Genomic DNA, 18,494 nt, shown 5'->3' with positions numbered 1-18,494 from the left:
CATGTAGACACACCCTGTCACTACTAGGTGGTGCTGGTACTAAATAGCTATATATAGAACAAGTTACAGGAAGAGCAAGGTTGTTGGCAGTTGAGAGCAGTTCACTGCAGTCAAGTAAAGTATGGTCAGGGGAAATTTAGTCTGCAACCAAGAAAGCTAATCTCAAGTTAAAAAATACAAACGCGGTCAATTGACTAAAAATTCCCTTTAGGGGTCGTACATTCTGTTTAAAAAAAAGTGCAAACTTTATTATGATTCATTAAAACAATTTATAGAGAAACCAAAAAACTAATAGATGATTTAAAACTATCAGGAGACAGCTATGGGCTTGTGTCTTATCACAATATTTAATCAATGGTCAGTGCCAATTGCTCAGCACAATGTGTTAAAGGTTTTATACCCCACAGCTCCTCTTAAAGGGAGTCTTTCACCGAATATGACCATTACAGACCACTCAGATAAAGTTCTCCATTACTTTCCCCAGATTACTATGGTACCTTTCATATTGGAGTCAATCGCCGATTAGAAAAAAGTATCAAAAATTATATCAAACGATAATCAATAGTATACACGTAAGTAATTGAGTATCTAAATTAGACGTGCTCTGCTAAAAATACCTTTAATTTCATAAATTGGTAATAGGCTAGAATTGCCCTGGTGAAAATCGCTTACACAGACTAATACCGTGTTAATTAACTTCACAGAAAAACAAAAACAAAAAATAAATAAAGAGATTTTTCTCCTATCAAGGGCCGGATTACAAGGGGAGATGTATAGGTATTGCTGGTACAGGTGTGTGGGTCACTGATGCAAAAGGGATCATTATGCCCCTAGTTACAACCCTATGACTAACTCAGCCCAGGGACACCTCCTGATGGTGGGGGTGCCCTGTCCTCGTACCTAGACCTATTATACCCCTAGAACAACCCTATATCCCATATTATAGGTTGGACTAAAAGATTAGTCTCTGACGATGCCTATACAGGATACTAAATATGTATATAGAAATACACAGACCCCGACGCGTTTCTACCGCAACAACGGCTCATCAGGGGGTAGTAATAGAGATGTGTAACATAAATCATAGATAATGAGCAAAGAAAAAGAAGAAGATACTTAGCTCCCATATGATTATGGTCCAGTCACAAGTGTCCACATCAGAGTGACATATACTGAAGGGGACTTTGACCGAGTGTACGCCGTCTGATGAGGGAGCTAACACGGCTCTTGTTTAATCTGATTACCTCCTCCTCTCTGTCTGAAATCCTGCGTCCTCGCCGCTCCACAGATTCCTGGCGCGTGCGCACTGCATTGCCCATTATGGGCAGAGGAACAGGGACTTTCAATGCGCATGCGCCAGCCTGCGCAACCCGATCCAGCCGGCGGAGGCACGGGATTTAAGACGGAGAGGAGTAGGTAATCAGATTAAACAAGGGCGGGCTAGAGGGGTGAAAGAGGAGGGGTTTGATAAGCAAAGCGCAGAGGGGCCTGGGCACCGGCCGCATGAACACCGCCCCTGGGCACCTTCAGAACCTAATTACCATATGGTATAAAAGTGTTTTTTGGAGCAAATCGGCGATGGACTGCAATATGAAAGGTACCATAGTAATCTGGGGAAAGTAATGGAGATATATATAGTATAGGAATAAGGCGGCTCTCTATGACCCAAAAAGATAGAATAAGGTGCTCAATCCAGACAAAGCGTACCCAACGCTTGTGGTAGGGATAAAGTAAGGGAAGGTAGAGGGATGGCACTCAAAACATTTGTGTTGTATGGATAAATATATTTATTAAGGGGTGGCTAAATACGCATGATGTAGTAAAAACTGGTATGATAATCAGAAAAATGTATCAAAATGATAAAAAATACATATATGTAATATCAATGTAAAAGAGCAAATTGTAATAGCAGCATATCAATTGCAAAAAAACCTGTTGGAAAAGAAGGGGGATAAAAGTCCTAAAAATCTGTAAAAGAACCTGTTTGAAAAAAGGATCTGTTGGAAAAATTCAGTCTCAGGTTGTGGTGTCTGGTGGAAAAAATTGATAACCTAGTATACAATGTCCTAGTATACCATAAAATTAATGTCAATTATCCTGATATATCATAAAATATCAATTTGTGAGGAAATCCTGCTGAAAAAAAGGGAGAAAAGGAAGGAATGTCTTTGTAAACCTGTAGGGAGAAAGTCCAGTCTCATACTATGGTATCCGGAAATATATTGCAGTATAATATCCTGATATGAGCTGAAATAAAACTTCCTTTGAGAAGTAATATATAGAATAGGTATCTCCTTACTACTAGAAATAATCGCATCCGATTTAGTATATGGAGTTATTAATACGCTGTGGAATAATCGACTGCTGCTATGAAAGCAGGTACATTACCCTCCTGGTGGCCGTCAGTGAGTCGGGGAGCAGCTCCTGCCTGCAAGTCGCCGTCCACGTGTGCTGCTCGCGCCCGCTGTGAGATCTGGCCGTTGGTTGCTGCTGTTGTCGTCACTTCCGGTGACGTCACATGTGTGTGAAAAATCTCCCGCTCGATTCAATGTCGGCTTGCCACGTGGAGATAAGTGGCGGGAAGAGACGTTGCAGTTTCACAGGAGGGAAAATAAGCTCCGGAGCTTCTCTTTGGTTGTAAGATCCTTTCGTTTGGTGCTAGCTAGTTTCAATAGGTTGACTCAATGCCCCATACGCGTTTCGGAGCGTGCTGCTCCTTCATCAGTGGGAAAGTAATGGAGAACCTGATCTGAGTGGTCTGTAATGGTCATATTCGGTGAAAGACTCCCTTTAATATATGCAACGCCCCTCACTGCAGTGTATTTTTATTTGTAACAATATATTTTATAATGGGGATAAATTAGGAAATGTGGCACTACTCATTTCATAAAAGCTGTGTGTTAATACCACAGCTCTCTCTTTTATGTACAGTGTGGCCACTGATGGTGAATTTCTGGATCACCACTCTTCACATATCTATTGAAGATTGCTACAATCACTGTCTCCCTCATGGGATATCACAGACAGGATATAGTATGATCCTTTATCCCTACGTATCAGGCATCCATCATTCACACACATCGTCTCCATATAATAGTTTTATGGAGCTGATCTCCAAATGAGCATTCACACATGCGCTGGGTCACTGATCAGGATTCTATCCCTACAATTATGTACAATATAATGCCCTGTGCTGTCTCCTGTCTAAAACAAACAAGCTGACACTACCCCGCCCGACATGTTTTGCTGCGATGCGGCTTCGTCAGAGGAGTTGGGGTAATAGCGTCGGCGCGCTGTGAAATGCTTTGCTATATAATGTATCTTATCCCTCCCACATCATCATGTCCACAAAAAGGATTCCGTCTTGGGGATTGACAGATTATTAGATCGAACAGGAAGAGTTGCGTCCCAGGGATATCACTTACCCTGAACCTATCCACAATACAACCCCCGACCGCCCTCACACCGCGTCTCCACACGCATGCCTGCAATCAAAGGCGGGGGAGGAAGAACACGTCATGCTCAATGTCACACAGTAACCATTTCCTTTCTGTTAATTGTGGAACAAAAATTCTAAACCCATACAATTAATGTAAAGTGGGTAGATTATGATTCCAGTTTAATGGACAAGTGCAGGTTGCCACATATACAATGCCACTACTTTGACAATTAAAGAAGTCTCTGATAGAGTATTCAAGTCTGTCTACTGGATTCCTACATTTTCTGATCCTGGGTAGGTATTTACAAAAAGTACAGTTCCTACATGGGAATGAGCCCTGTGCTTTAGACTTCAGCCATAATGCATTATCCATCTGTATTTTAGCAAGGAAACTATGGACCAATTGGTCCCTCACATTATGGCCCCTTCTTTATGTAAAGCTCGGATAGGCTGGCAAGACTTTATTAAGATCCCGTGTAGGTATCAAAAAGGATTAAAAAAGAATCAAAAAATTTAGAAATCCGACGGACGTGAATACGCTATCAAAGACTTCTTTAATTGTCGAAGTAGTGGCATTGTATTTGTGGCAACCTGCACTTGTCCAAAGCTATATGTAGGAAAAACAGTGCAGGAATAAAGGAGAAGAATCTCAGGACACGTGAGTGCCATAAACACAAAAAAGGATACTACCTTATACAGACATATTGGCTATGTACATAATGACAATTCTGAAGTGCTAACATTTTGGGGTCTCTCAAAAATAAAATTAGGACCAAGGAGTGGAAATCTGGATTTGAAATTGCTACAGGAAGAAGCAAGATGGATTTATAGATTACAATCCTTAAGCCCAAAAGGTTTAAATGAAGGCTTTTCATTCACAGCCTTCATTTAGGATATTATGGTGCATTATAGGAGTTCAGATTCCTGACCTGTCATTAATTGCCTATTCTGAGTCAAATAGTATTTAATAATATCATTTATTTTGGGAATCTAGCAAACTATTAGTTCTATTAGCCTGCCATATCTATAACATAATCAGTCCTTTTGGTCCCATTAAACTAGAATCATACTCTAACCCTCCTTACTAGAGTTGAGCAGACACCTGGATGTTCGGGTTCGACGAACTTCAGAAAAAAGTTTGAGTTCGGGACCCGAACTTGACCCCGAACCCGAACCCCATTGAAGTCAATGGGGACCCGAACTTTTGAGCACTAAAATGGCTGTAAAAATGTCATGGAAAGTGCTAGAGGGCTGCAAATGGCATCGAAATGTGGATAAGAGCATGGCAAGTGCTCTGCAAACAAATGTGAATAGGGAAATGACTTTAAATAACATAAAATACGTGAAAATAAAAAATTATAATCTTGATCTAGGAGGACGAGATCCATATGGAGTAGGAGGTTGAGGAGGCCGTGGATGTGGCGGTGTAGGTGGAAGCGGCGGTGGAGGAGGAGGAGGTAGCCTACACTGCTTTTTGCTTTTAAATTTATTTTTATTTTTTTAAATCAGGGTACACTCCAAAACATTGGGAAATATAACCTGTGATAACACCCTCCAGTCATGCTAAACACACGTTCAGACAATACACTGGCTGCAGGGCAGGCCAGCACCTCTAAGGGGTAAAGGGCAAGCTCAGGCCATGTGCCCAATTTGGAGACCCAGAAGTTGCAGGGGCTGACACCTGTCAGTCAGTTCATGTAGGCGTGTGCACACTTACTGCTCCACCATGTCGCACGTCCCCGTGATGTTGACGATCCAATTTGATATCTGCTATATCAACTTTCGATGTTCTTTTATGTGCCTACCATAGTAAACACGGGTGGTGGGGAATCAGGGTTCCACGCCAGAGAGGAAGCGTGATAAAGAGAGACCACATCCAAGGGAGGATTCATTTTTTCTAATTTGAAATTATAGAGTGGAATTATGGGACAAATTATTAAAGCGTAAAAGTGGGACAACTTTTTAAAGTTTAAGCATTGAATGAAAGGATGTGGCGCGCATTAATTAATGAAGAATTTATTACATTTTATTCCCGGTCAACTATGCAGAGCAGAGGTTTCTATCCGGCAAAATTAGAAAAATGTCACCTCACAATGTAATTGACGATTTTTTAAAATTTATGTTCCTGTCATGTAAAGGTGCCCCAGTGACATCCACCATCCATTTGGATATCTTCTCTATCAACTTTCGATGTTCTTTTCGGAGCCTACCATGTTGATCACGGTTATCGGCGAATCAGGGTTCCCCGCCGGAGAGGGACCGTGAGAAAAAGAGACCAAATTTAAAGTTAGATAAATTTAGAATTTTTTTTGGGGATCGAGCGGAAATGTGGGAAAAGTGATTGAGGCGCAAATGTGGGACAAATTACAGAAGCCCAAATGTTGGCCAAAAGAGTAAAGCGGAATTGTGGGACAAATTATTGAAGCGCAAATGTGGTACAACTTGTTAAAGTTTAAGCATTGAATCAAAGGAGGTGGCGCACATCAATTAAAGAAGCATTTCAGAAATTGTATTCCCTGTCACCTATGCAGAGCAGAGCAGATTCAGGTCTAAAATTGTATAATGTCAACCCAAGAATGTAACAGAAAAATTACAGAAATGTATTAACCTGTTTATTGTCTATTGTTTATTGTCACACTAAAATGTAAAATAAAAATTATTGAAATTTATTAAGCTGTCAACTAGGTAGAGGAGGGGTATATTACACCCAAAAATTTGTGAATTTCACCCAAAAATGTAACTGACAATTTTTTTTTTTAAACTATCTACTAGGTATAGCAGTGGTACTTCACACCCAAAAAATGTTGCATTTCAACAGAAAATGTAACTGACAATTTTTTTTTTTTACCTGTCTACTAGGTATAGCAGTGGTACATCACACCCAAAAATTTGTGAATTTCACCAGAAAATGTAACTGACAATTGTTATCCTGTCTACTAGGTATAGCAGTGGTACTTTACACCCAAAAATTGGTGAATTTCACCCGAAAATGTAACTGACAAAGTAGTGAAATGACATAAATTAAAATATGTACAAATAAATAAAAAAAATAGATTTATGAGGTGGAGTTCCATATGGAGTAGGAGTTTGAGGAGGCAGTGGACATAGCAGTGTAGGTGGAAGCGGCGGTGGAGGAGTACGAGGTAGCCAACACAGGTTTTTGGTTTTAATTTTATTTTTTAAAATTAGGGTACACTCCAAAAGAGTGTGAAATATCCAAAATACAAGAATGAGCAATTGTGCTGCAGTATAACAATGGCTTGTTAGTGCCGGTATACATGTCTATTCTGCACAAGGTACGGACAAGTCCTGTGGGATCCATGCCTGGTTCATTTTAATGAACGTGAGCTTGTCCACATTGGCTGTGGACAGGCGGCTGCGCTTGTCTGTGATGACGCCCCCTGCCGTGCTAAACACACATTCAGACAATATACTGGCTGCAGGGCAGGCCAGCACCTCCAAGGCGTGAAGGGCAAGCTCAGGCCTTGTGCCCAATTTGGAGACACAGAAGTTGAAGGGGGCAGACCCGTCATTCAGTACGTGTAGGCGTGTGCACACATTGTGTCTGAATCAGTGTGTATATATACTCATAAGCACTTCCTACTTTGCTCTTGCTATATATATGCTGTGAACTGTGAATAGTAATGCTTTCTAGTGCAATGTTTTGTTTTTTTCTAGTGTAATGCTTTAGTTTAAATGTCAGTTCTTGTTCCTCTGTCCATGGCATCTAGGATTTCTCCAAACAACATTTCATTGTATTGTACATTGTATTACATTGTATTGTACAGTGACAATAAAGGCATCTTACATACTGCTCCACCATGTTGGTAAAATGCTGCCTCCTGCTAAAGATGTTACATATCAGCTCGTGGTGCTGGTTGTTTTGGCATGCTGACAAAGCTTTTCCACATTTCGGCCATGCTAACCCTACCTTTTGAGGTGCTGGTGGTGCCCCAGCTGCGTTGGCGACCTCTTCCTCGTCCTCTGCCTTCGCCTTGTGCTTCCACTGTGCCCCGCTGTCAGGTGTGAATGTGACCAGCAGCGCGTCTACCAGCGTGTGCTTGTACTCGTGCATCTTACGATCACGCTCCAGTGACAGAATTAAGGATGGTACGCTGTCCTTGTAACAGGGATCCAGTAGCGTGGCCACCCAGTAATCAGCACAAGTTAGAATGTGGGCAACTCGGCGGTTGTTGCAGGGACACTGCAGCATGTAATCGCTCATGTGCGCCAGGCTGCCCAGAGGCAACAAAAAGCTGTCTTCTGTGGGAGGTGTATAGTCTGTGTCCTCTGTATCCCCCCAGCCACGCACCAGTGATGGCCATGAGCTGGTCTGGGTGCCACCCTGCTGTGAACATGGTTCCTCCTCCTCCTCCATCTCCTCATCCTTTACCTCCTCATCCTCCTGAACTGTGCCCTGGCTGGACAATTGTATACCTGGCGTTTGTGGGTGCAGGAACCCACCCTCGGAGCCACTTGTGAATGACTGGCCGGAAACCCTACGAAATGATCCCTCTTCCTCCTCCTCCTCCTGTGCCACATCCTCTTCCATCATCAGGAGCGTTTTTTCAAGGAGGCATAGAAGTGGGATAGTAACGCTGAGAACGGCGTTATCGGCACTGGCCATGTTGATGAAGTACTCGAAACAGCGCAACAAGGAACACAGGTCTCGCATGAAGGCCCAGTCATTGGTGGTGAAGTGGTGCTGTTCCGCCGAGTGAATCACCCGTGCTGCAGCTGAAACTCCACTATCGCCTGCTGCTGCTCGCACAGTCTGGCCAGCATGTGCAAGGTGGAGTTCCACCTTGTGGGCACGTCGCATATGAGGCGGTGAGCAGGATGGCCGAAGTTACGCTGCAGCGCTGACAGAGCAGCAGCAGCGTGAGAATGCCGAAAGCGCACACAGATGGCCTGCACTTTATGCAGCAGCTCTGACATATCGGGGTAATTTTTAAGGAATCTCTGCACCACCAAATTCAGCACATGCGCCAGGCAAGGGATGTGCGTCAAACCGTCTAGTCCCAGAGCTGCTACGAGATTTCGCCCATTATCGCACACTACCAGGTCGGGCTTGAGGCTCACTGGCACCAACCACTCATTGGTCTGTTGTTCAAGGCCCGTCCACAGCTCCTGCGCAGTGTGGGGTTTGTCCCCCAAACAGATAAGTTTTAAAACTGCCTGCTGTCGTTTACCCCTGGCTGTGCTGAAGTTGGTGGTGAAGGTGTTACGCTGACCAGATGAGGAGCTGGTAGAGGATGAGGAATCAGAGTAGGAGGAGGAAGCAACAGGAAGCAAACTGAAGCGCCCTGCAATCCTCGGTGGTGAAAGGACATGCGCCAAACTGCTATCCGCCTCAGGCCCAGCTGCCACTGCATTTACCCAGTGTGCTGTTATATAGATATAACGTCTCTGACCGTGCTTACTGGTCCACATATCCGTAGTGAGGTGCACCTTGCCACAGATGGCGTTGCGCAGTGCACACCTGATTTTGTTCCTTACTTGGTTGTGCAGGGAAGGGATGGCTCGCCTGGAAAAGTTGTGGCGGCTGGGCACGATGTACTGTGGGACAGCCACCGCCATAAGGCCTTTAAAACTCCACCAGACGGAATGACAACATTTCAAAGGCCAGTAGTTTAGAAAAGCTGGTATTCAGGGCTAGTGAACGCGGGTGGGTAGGGGGGTACTTCCTCTTCCTCTCCAGCGTTTGGGAGATGGAGAGCTGAACGCGTCCGTGGGACATTGTGGAGATGCTTGGTGACCCAAGTGGTGGTGTTGCTGGAAGATCCTCTGTTTGCGGGGTGGCAGGTGGCACTGTCCCTCCAGAGGTGGATGAAGAGGCCGAGACTGCAGCAGAAGAGGAAGCAGGAGGAGCCAGAGACCTTTCTTGGTTTTTGAGGTGTCTATACTCCACTGCAGCTCGTGCTTTGCACTTAAATGCCTGGTCATGCAGGTTGTGCTCAGGTTGAGAACGTTTATGCCTCGCTTTTGCACCCTGCTCCTTCTTCTGCTGTGCTGGTGGCTCTGTGCGACCACCGCCTTTTCCTCTGAACTACATAGGTCACTCGCATGACCTTGATTCCATGTGGGGTTGAGGACCTCATCATCTTCCACATCATCTTCCACCCAGTCTTCACCCCTGCCCTCCTTGTCGGTCTGCACACTTTCGAAAGCCCCAGCAGTTGGCACCTGTGTTTCGTCATCAACCGAGACGTGCTACGATGGTCCTCCCATGTACTCATCTTGAAACAACATAAGTGGTTGGGCATCGGTGCACTCAATCTCTTCCACTTCTGGGGCATGGTTAGGTGGATGGCCCTGGGAAACCCTGCTAACAGTCATCAAAAAGCAGAAGAGACTGCTGCATGACTTGGGGCTCAGACTGCTTGGCTGATTTGCAAGGGGGTTAGGTGAAAGACTGATGGACCTCGTCTGCAGGTGCCAACTGTTGTCTTTCAGCATGAGACTGGGTGGGAGACAATGTGAAGGAACTGGAGCCACTGTCAGCAACCCAATCTACTATCGCCTGTACTTGTTCAGGCCTCACTATTCGAAGAGCCGCAATAGGCTGCAGGTTCTGTCGCCTACTCGCACCTGAGGAAGGGGTTTCACTTGTGCGTGTAGCTGGCACAGATCGACCACGTCCTCTCCCTGCAACAGGAGCTCCACCAGCAGCACCACGACCTGGACCACGTCCCTTATTTGACGCTCTCCTCATATTTCTCGAATTTATGATCTTGCCCTAAATGGGTGTTTAATTAATAGTAGAATAGAACGACAGTATGTACAGGGTGTATCTCACACACCCTGAACCAGACTAGGCCTCAATTAAATTTGTTTGCCCAAAATGGCTGTATTTCAAGTACCTGAATAGAAGCCCTGTATTTTAATGACATCTGCAGCAAAGGCTAACAAATTCTTTTTTTTTGCCCAAACGGTTGTTAGTTTAATAACTGAATATGACAGCAGTATATAACCCTGGAATGTCAAACGTCTTGATGATGTAAGGGCGCAACAATTGTGTACTTTGCCCCAAAATGGGTGTTTTATTAATAGAAGAATATAAGCCCTGTATATACAGGGTGTATCTCACACGCCCTGACCCATACTAGGCCACAATTAAAGATTTGTGCACAAAATGGCGGTATTTCAAATACCTGAATAGAACCCCTATATTTAAAGGGTTTATCTCACACGCCCTGACCCACACTAGGCCGCTATTAAAGAATTGTGCCCATAATGGCTTTATTTCAAATAAGTGAATGGAACCACACTATGTAAAGGCTGTATCTAACAATGACATATGCAGCAAAGGCTGCCAACTAAATGTTTTTTGCCCAAACGGGTGTTTGTTTAATAACTGAATATGACAGCAGTATATAACCCTGGAATTTCAAACGTCTTGATGCTGCAAGGCCTGAAAAATTGTGTATTTTGCAAAAAAAAAAAGGTGTTTTATTAATAAAATAATCAAACCCCTGTATTTAAAGGGTGTATCTCTGTCACGGCAGGGAGTAGGGAAAACCCTCCACAGTACAATGTCAGGGATAAAGGGAAAGCAGCTAGGCCAGGATGCCGGAATCAGGGAGTAGGTCATCTCCTATTGCATCCCTAATCATCACCCTAACTCCTCACTGTATGAGCGGACCTGGATGGTAGGACGGCTCATACCAGGATACCTATGGCCCTGAGTCGCCCTGATAATCCCTCACATAGGAGCAGGGGAGAGACAACCTTTTCTTCCCAGACATGCATGAACAGGAGTCTCAAATGGCCTAGCAGCAGAGAAAGGAAGCCAAGTGGAATGGCAGGTAAGTACCCCGTGGCAGGGATAACCACTGAACCAAGAACAGCATGGTAACTTACCTGCCACAGCTGCTGGACGGCACAACAGAAGACCACACCAAGGTAAACTGGAACCCATACAAACTCCCTGCGATCCAAACACCAAACGGATGTAGTACATACTGACACATAGGAACCAGCATTCCAGAAACAGCTCACAGACTTGTCATTCACCCCTCCGGGAAACCATGAGACCCCCTTCCAGAGGCCGCAACAGACAAACGGGGAACATCTAGCATCCATGCCGGACACAATAATACACCAAACACTGACCAGACACAGAACAACAACTAGACGAACAACTACCCCAGAGCATATACCCACACCAAACATAACCACAGGTAAGGTAGGGAAAATGGAGGAGACATAAGGAAGACATCGCTGGAGACATCGATGTCCCACTAGGTGGCCCTCACACTGGAAGATGGAACAACCAGACAAGGAGCATAACTCCAGCACACACCAAGGCTAGATTACAACTCACTCCTGACCTTAAGCCACAGGTATAAGAAGCACCTAATGACCACACCCAGCAAGGTAGTTAACCCTTACTGCACCAGACAGAGGAGGAAACAACTGAAAGGGGAAGAGCACAGATCAGCCACAACGTTGCTCCCGGCAACAGCATGCGCGGCAACCATTTCATGGCACACACAGCCAAAGCCGAGACACTGCCACCACATGCCAAAACAGCAACACGTTGCCACTGGCAGCAGCAAGCATGGCACCAGTGTCACGGCGTACACAGCAAAGGCAGTGACAATCTCACACTCCCTGAACCAGACTAGGCCTTCTTTCAATTTTGTTTGGCCAAAATGGCTGTATTTCAAATACCTGAATAGAACCCCTGTATTTAAAGGGTGTATCTCACACGCCCTGAACCAGACTAGGCCTCAATTAAATTAGTTTGCCCAAAATGGCTGTATTTCAAATACCTGAATAAAACCCCTGTATTTAAAGGGTATATCTCACACGCCCTGACCCACACTAGGCCGCAATTAAAGATTTCTGCCCAAAATGGCTGTATTTCAAATACCTGAATATAACCCAAATATATAAAGGGTGTATCTCACAATGACATCTGCAGCAAAGGCTGCCAACTAAATTTGTTTTGCCCAAACGGGTGTTTGTTTATTAACTGAATTTGACAGCAGTATACAGGGAGTGCAGAATTATTAGGCAAGTTGTATTTTTGAGGATTAATTTTATTATTGAACAACAACCATGTTCTCAATGAACCCAAAAAACTCATTAATATCAAAGCTGAATATTTTTGGAAGTAGTTTTTAGTTTGTTTTTAGTTTTAGCTATTTTAGGGGGATATCTGTGTGTGCAGGTGACTATTACTGTGCATAATTATTAGGCAACTTAACAAAAAACTAATATATACCCATTTCAATTATTTATTTTTACCAGTGAAACCAATATAACATCTCAACATTCACAAATATACATTTCTGACATTCAAAAACAAAACAAAAACAAATCAGTGACCAATATAGCCACCTTTCTTTGCAAGGACACTCAAAAGCCTGCCATCCATGGATTCTATCAGTGTTTTGATCTGTTCACCATCAACATTGCGTGCAGCAGCAACCACCTCCCAGACACTGTTCAGAGAGGTGTACTGTTTTCCCTCCTTGTAAATCTCACATTTGATGATGGACCACAGGTTCTCAATGGGGTTCAGATCAGGTGAACAAGGAGGCCATGTCATTAGATTTTCTTCTTTTATACCCTTTCTTGCCAGCCTCGCTGTGGAGTACTTGGACGCGTGTGATGGAGCATTGTCCTGCATGAAAATGATGTTTTTCTTGAAGGATGCAGACTTCTTCCTGTACCACTGCTTGAAGAAGGTGTCTTCCAGAAACTGGCAGTAGGACTGGGAGTTGAGCTTGACTCCATCCTCAACCCGAAAAGGCCCCACAAGCTCATCTTTGATGATACCAGCCCAAACCAGTACTCCACCTCCACCTTGCTGGCGTCTGAGTCGGACTGGAGCTCTCTGCCCTTTACCAATCCAGCCACGGGCCCATCCATCTGGCCCATCAAGACTCACTCTCATTTCATCAGTCCATAAAACCTTAGAAAAATCAGTCTTGAGATATTTCTTGGCCCAGTCTTGACGTTTCAGCTTGTGTGTCTTGTTCAGTGGTGGTCGTCTTTTAGCCTTTCTTACCTTGGCCATGTCTCTGAGTATTGCACACCTTGTGCTTTTGGGCACTCCAGTGATGTTGCAGCTCTGAAATATGGCCAAACTGGTGGCAAGTGGCATCTTGGCAGCTGCACGCTTGACTTTTCTCAGTTCATGGGCAGTTATTTTGCGCCTTGGTTTTTCCACACGCTTCTTGCGACCCTGTTGACTATTTTGAATGAAACGCTTGATTGTTCGATGATCACGCTTCAGAAGCTTTGCAATTTTAAGAGTGCTGCATCCCTCTGCAAGATATCTCACTATTTTTGACTTTTCTGAGCCTGTCAAGTCCTTCTTTTGACCCATTTTGCCAAAGGAAAGGAAGTTGCCTAATAATTATGCACACCTAATATAGGGTATTGATGTCATTAGACCACACCCCTTCTCATTACAGAGATGCACATCACCTAATATGCTTAATTGGTAGTAGGCTTTCGAGCCTCTACAGCTTGGAGTAAGACAACATGCATAAAGAGGATGATGTGGTCAAAATACTCATTTGCCTAATAATTCTGCACGCAGTGTATAACCCTGGAATATCAAACGTCTTGATGCTGCAAGGCCTGAAAAATTTTGTATTTTGCACAAAAAAGGTGTTTTATTAATAAAAGAATCAAACCCCTGTATATACAGGGTGTATCTCACTTGCCCTGACCCGCACTAGGCCGCAATTAAAGATTTGTGCACAAATTGGCTGTATTTCCAATAACTGAATAGAAAACCTGTATATAAAGGGTGTATCTTACACGCCCTGACCCACACTAGTCCGCTATTAAAGAATTGTGCCCAAAATGGCTTTATTTCAAATAAGTGAATAGAACCACACTATGTAAAGGCTTTATCTCACAATGACATGTGTAGCAATGGCTTTTTTTCCCCAAACTCGTGTTTGTTTAATAACTAAATATGACAGCAGTATATAACCCTTGAATTTCCCACGTGCTGATGCTGCAAGGCCAGAAAAATCGTGGATTTTGGCAAAAAAATGTGTTTTTAAAAACCCAGAAAATTATGGCTGTATTTCTAGCTTAAATTGCACACTCACTAATCCAGATGTTGTATATTGCCAAAAAAAGTGGTTTTTTTTGTAACAGAATATGAAAGCTGTATATATTAAACTTGAATTTAACACTTGCAGATCTGTAAAATAGTGTTTTTTGGCAAAAAAAAGTGTGTTTTTAAAACCCAGAAAATTATGGCTGTATTTCTAGCTTAAATTGCACACTGACTAATACAAATGTTGTATATTGCCAAAAAAGTGTTTTTCTGGTAATAGACTATGAAAGCTGTATATATTAAATTTGAATTTAACACTTGCAGATCTGTAAAATATTGGATTTTGGCAAAAAAGTGTATTTTTAATAACCCAGAAAATTATGGCTGTATTTCTAGCTTAAATTAAGCCTGCAAATGCACCAAATGTTGTAAATTGCAAAACAAATGGTGATTTTATTTACAAACAGATTATTTGTGCTGTTTTTAAAGCTTGGATTTCAATGTCCCAAAAGCTCAGATGCAGTGCTGGTGCACTGAGCTTGCATAAAATGGCCGCCGCCGCCGCCCACCTAACTAACAGACAGATAAAGTCATTTTTTTTTGGTCACTGGGCTCAGGGCAGGATAAAAAAATTGTGCCCTGCACCCACACAACAAGATGTATGTAGATCGCTGAGTTAGATTCACGTTTTGAACGAAGATTCTCTCCTATTCTCTATCTGAAATCACCAGCTGCATCCTCTCCCTACACTAAGCACAGCAGAGTGACGTGCAGCGCTACGTGACTCCAGCTTATATAGAGGCTGGGTCACATGCTACACTGGCCAATCACAGCCATGCCATTAGTAGGCATGGCTGTGATGGCTTCTAAGGGCACAGAGTTAAACGCTTGTTGATTGGCTGCTCTGCAGCTTTTCAAAAAGCGCCAAGAAAGCGCCGAACACCAAACCCGAACCTGAACTTTTACTGAAATGTTCGGGTTCGGGTCCGGGGTCCAAAAATCCTAAAGTTCGGTACGAACCCGAACTTTACAGTTCGGGTTCGCTCAACCCAACACCTTACATCAATTGTATAGGTTTAAAATCTTTGTTCCAAAATTAACAGAAAGGAAAGGGTTACTGTGTGACATTGAAAATGACGCGTTCTTCCTCCCCCGCCTCTGATTGGAGACATGCGCGTGGAGACGCGGTGTGGGGGGGGGTGGTTGTATTGTGGATTGCAGCATAGGTTGAGGGTAAGTGATACCCCTGTGACGCAACTCTTCCTGTTCGATCTAATAATCTGTCAATCCCCAAGAGGGAATCCTATTTGTGGACATGATGATGTGGGAGGGATAAGATACATTATATAGCAAAGCATTTCACAGCGCGCCGACGCTATTACCCCAACCCCTCTGACGAAGCCGCATCGCGGCGAAACATGTCGGGAGGGGTAGTGTCAGCTTGTTTGTTTTAGACAGGAGACATCACGGGGCATTATATTGTACATAATTGTAGGGATAGAATCCTGATCAGTGACCCAGCGCATGTGTGAATGCTCATTGGGAGATCAGCTCCATAAAACTATTATATGGAGACGATGTGTGTGAATGATGGATGCCTGATACGTAGGGATAAAGGATCATACTATATCCTGTCTGTGATATCCCATGAGGGAGACAGTGATTGTAGCAATCTTCAATAGATATGTGTGGTGATCCAGAAATTCACCATCAGTGACCACACTGTACATAAAAGAGAGCTGTGGTATTAACACACAGCTTTTATGAAATGAGTAGTGCCACATCTCCTAATTTATCCCCATTATAAAATATATTGTTACAAATAAAAATACACTGCAGTGAGGGGCTGTGCATATATTAAGAGGAGCTGTGGGGTATAAACCTTTAACACATTGTGCTGAGCAATTGGCACTGACCATTGATTAAATATCATGATAAGACACAAGCCCATAGCTGTCTCCTGATCGTTTTAAATCATCTGTTAGTTTTTTTCGTTTCTCTATAAATTGTTTTAATGAATCATAATAAAGTTTGTAGTTTTATAAACATAATGTAGGACCCCTAAAGGGAATTTTTGGTCAATTGACTGTGTGTGTATTTTTTGGTAATAATCCCGAGGGTCCCAACAGGGACAATAGTCAGTCTAATCTCAAGTTAGACACAAAAGTCAGACACATCAGCCAGACCACAGAGTCAGAATAGGGAGTCGTCCAACCGAAGCTAAGGCTGGACCAAAACCTTCAGAAGCCAAGTAAGCTGGCAGGTAGCTACCCCTGTGAGTTGTGTGCATACCAAGGGTAGGCCTCAAGACAGGAATAACAGAAGCCGAAATTGTTGAGGGGTATAAGGAGAGATTAGTGATGAGTGTTACATTAGCCTATAGACTCCATTAGCACCCAATGTGAGACAGGAGTTAGCCTATGGTGCCTATTCACAATGTACAGTGAAGTACAAGCTTTGCATTACAATAATCTGTACATCTACCTCAAGGCAAGTGCTTCTCAGTAAATGTTCCATTTATTTATTTAAACGGACTCCTCTTTATTTTACTACCTCATTTGCACCCAAGGGTGCTGGCATCACAACATCATAGACCCTGCCTTCCCTCCACCCTAAACCCTATACCAGTGATGGCTAGCATCCATCACTCCTGCTGTGATGAAACCATGACTCCCAGCATGTTACATTCCTTTCTGTGGAGTTCTTCTTTATAGCCAAGCAAGTGTACATCTTGGGAGTTGAAGTTTTACCACAATTGGAGTGCTGGAGATTAGCCATCACAGCCATGTACCATCAAGAGCACCTTAACCAACATCTGGCAGAAGATCCCTCAACACCAGAATGTGCCCTGAAGGAATCTGGTACCTTCCTTCCCATCATTGCACGCCGACCCAGGGAGCTTCAGAAAACTTTGAGTACCAACTACTACAACCATCAGGCCACCGCACTGACACCCGCCACTGCGGCCCTGTGCCTGCAGAAAGTGAAACTCTGTGCATCAGAAGTGCATCATTGCATTTGCAAGTAAAGGTCATCTGTAAGTTCAACTATTAAACCAGCTTCAGTGTTCATTCCCACTCCTCTACCTCTCTGGGACACTTTATTAAAAACAGGGGGTTGCTCCTCACCACACCAGTGCCACACCAACCCAGGGAGCAGAACAATACGCAGAGGCTCAATTTTTTTCATGTGACAGTGTCCAGGGAAGGAGGAATTCAGATCTGGCCACATTAAGGGACATCCACCTGCCTAGCCATGTGCATGGCAGTATCTCCATTCTTAATGCAATTTAAAGTCTAAACTGCAACTGGTGTATGGTCAGTGGTGCCATCATTATCAGTGGATAGCTAACAGGTCGAGTATGCACATATTCTGTTCTTCCATGGCAGACATACAAGCATGAGATAACAGTCCAGAGGAACTCTGGGTAGTTAGCTTTGCTGAGGAACCATCTGGTTTCTTATGGCAGTGTGCAGCATCTAGTTTACTTGAAATTGGAACAAAAAAAACCATTGCATTTTATAAATTTAAAAAATGCATAGCTAGTTTGCAATAATCTAAAGGGATGAGGAGATTTGTGCAAAGTAGTCTAGTGGGGAAAGCCCTTAAATTGATATATTACCTATTTTGAAAGCTTATAGCACTATTTAATATGTAAGAAAACTAGAAGAACAGTCCATTTAGACATGAATATGTATAAGGCCTCTTTCACACAGGCGTTCCGGATTTGCTCCGGATGCGTCACGTGTGCATTGTGGGAAACCCGCGCGAGTAGGCACGCAATTGCAGTCAGTTTTGACTGCGATTGCGTCCTGATGTTCAGTTTTTTCCGCGCGAGTGCAATGCGTTTTGCATGCGCGTGAGAAAAAAATGAATGTGGTACCTAGACCCGAACCCGGACTTCTCCACTGAAGTTCGGGTTTGGGTTAGGTGTTCTATTCATTTTATTATTTTCCCTTATAATATGGTTATAAGGGAAAATAATAGCATTCTTAATACAGAATGCTTACTAAAATGTGTATT

The 18,494-nt window shown here is 43.5% G+C and overlaps 1 long non-coding RNA gene across 1 annotated transcript; it reads left to right on the top strand.

Annotated features, from left to right (window-relative positions):
- The first annotated feature begins 1,246 nt into the window (after positions 1-1,246).
- On the top strand, positions 1,247-18,183 carry LOC120996359. Its single transcript, XR_005777760.1, has 4 exons — positions 1,247-1,416; positions 12,461-12,464; positions 16,652-16,663; positions 18,173-18,183. It is a non-coding gene; the product is annotated as an uncharacterized LOC120996359 (long non-coding RNA).
- Positions 18,184-18,494: the final 311 nt, after the last annotated feature.

The sequence above is a fragment of the Bufo bufo genome, chromosome 1, assembly GCF_905171765.1.
Source record: "Bufo bufo chromosome 1, aBufBuf1.1, whole genome shotgun sequence".
Taxonomy (NCBI): Eukaryota; Metazoa; Chordata; class Amphibia; order Anura; family Bufonidae; genus Bufo; species Bufo bufo.
Note: the sequence above shows the minus strand (reverse complement) of the source record. Positions and strands in the feature narration are given on the sequence as shown.